The sequence below is a fragment of the Kryptolebias marmoratus genome, linkage group LG14, assembly GCF_001649575.2.
Source record: "Kryptolebias marmoratus isolate JLee-2015 linkage group LG14, ASM164957v2, whole genome shotgun sequence".
NCBI classification, from domain to species: Eukaryota; Metazoa; Chordata; class Actinopteri; order Cyprinodontiformes; family Rivulidae; genus Kryptolebias; species Kryptolebias marmoratus.
This window is the reverse complement of record NC_051443.1, coordinates 2,700,458-2,702,753: the sequence shown is the minus strand read 5'-3', so window position 1 is coordinate 2,702,753 and position 2,296 is coordinate 2,700,458.

The following is a 2,296-nucleotide window of genomic DNA, read 5'->3' as shown; positions in this document are numbered from 1 at the left end:
ATCCGCCTGTCGATCTCCCGCTCCATTTTTCCCTCATTCGTGAACAAGACCCCGAGATACTTAAACTCCTCCACTTGGGGCAGGACATCTTCCCCGACCCGGAGAAGGCACTCTACCCTTTTCCGGCTCAAGACCACGGCCTCGGATTTGGAGGCACTGATCCTCATCCTCATTTCTGTTAGCATGTACAGTAAAAAACAAACAAACAAACAAAAAACACCTCCTCTTTAAAGATGAGATGGAAAGACAGATGGGATCACTCTTTCTAAGCCGGTCCTGTCAAAGTCCTCTGACTTGAAATGTTCACTACAGAGCATATACGACTCTGTAGCAATAAAACCCGCCATCTTATTGCAACTTCCCATTGCCTCCTTAAATCTGTGTTACTGATCACCTTCAAAATGTAAAAAAACAGCAAGAGCTAATGAGACAGGGAGTACCATATCCTCCTGTTAGTATTTTATTGATAGTCAAATAACGTTAGCTGCAATGTCATAATATTATAAATGGTCAAATAGCCAAAATTATTGTCCCGTCTTTTTTGTGAAAAATAATCTCATGTGATCCATTTTTAATACTGCACTGGGTTTTGCAATGATAGGCAGAACAAAACACTGCCATAGGTGCACGCTCTGCGTTTACTCCTGTTGGCTCTTAGAGTGAGGACAAACCCATCCAGTTTGGCACAGACGCCGGATGCACTCCAGTACGTAATGAGGTGTATATATGTCTGTGTGATATCCCACCTTTTTCTGGTGGTGTTTCTTGGCAGATAAAAAACTACTTTGCATTATTGCCACCAACTGGTAAGAAGTGCAGATCAGGTCAGCCAATTCGAAGTAAAAAAAGAAAACTACCACCACACCGCTGACATTACTTCTCCTCTACCCCTGACCGCTCAACTAAAAGGTGAACATTATGCTTTCATAAAGTGGTATCAGTACTGTGGTACTGGAACACTTTTATGAGTGTGAGTGCACAATATCGGTGGTATGTGTGCATTATTTAAAACTCTATTATCTATCTAAAACTTGTGTCCTATTTTTGTAGGTCAACTTTTACTCTTAAAGCCATGAGTTATCTAATGGGGTTCCACTATTTTCTGTTCTGGTTCTTGACATGGAATAAAAGCATCTCAGAGTTTGAATTTAGACACAGTGTGTCCCACACTTATTATACAATTCTAATAATATTTCTTTACTCACATTACTAAGAATATTCAACATACTATAACTAATCTGATCATTCCCAGGAGTAGATTTACTGGAAATCCTCAAGGCCTTATTTAATTCTATCAAAGAAAATTTCATATTGATACATCCTAACCTTCACCGTTATGAAGTAATTCACTATTCCTCTATAATGTTTTTTCCTGTCCTCTCTTTTTTTTATTACTTAGATTCTCTGTACTATGCATCTTTGCAAATACTTTAGCTAATAGCTCAGCTTTATTTTTATTCTCTATTATAATATTACTCTTATCTTTTATTATTGGGAAAAAATAACCTTTTGAATTTCCAGACATTTTTTTATAGTATTCCAGACCCTATCTAATGCAGTATTTTTCCCTAAAGATTCACAATATTTTCTCCAATAATCCCTTTAAGCATTTCGGTCTTGTTCTGTATCGATTCCTATGCTGACAAAAACTGGATAATGATCACTCCCCATTGTGCTTTCCTTAAATACTCTGCAGCTGCAAATATCAAAAATAGATTAAGAAAACAAAGTCAAATCAATAGCAGATTCCTTACTCCTAACAAAGTCCACCCAAGTGCATACTCCATCGTTTAAAACTACCAAATCTTTTTCTTCAATCACCTCTTCTAAAATTCCTCCATTATTATTATCTTGATCTCCCCATAAGTTGCTATGTGCATTGAAGTCCCCACACCAAACTATTTTCCCTTTCCAGTGTTATAAGATTGAATCAAGTTTAAACTTTTCTAATTGTTTGCAATGATTATAATAATTTATTATTTTAATATTCCCATAATTTGTTCAATCTTCTGCAGCAATAAGTTCTAACTTTAGTTTTACAGATGAATCATAGACATCTCTGTTAACATGTACAGTAAAAATAAAAAATCACCTCCTCTTTGGAGATGAGTTGGGAAGCTGAAGACAGGTGGGGTCACAGCATCTCTAAGCTGGTCCTGTTAAAATCCTCTGGTTTGAAATGTTCACTACAGAGCTGAGACAACTGTAGCAACAAAACCCTCCCTTCTTACTGCAGCTTCCTATTGCCTCCTTAAATCTGTGTTACTGGGAAACCTTCAAAATGTGAAGAAAAAAC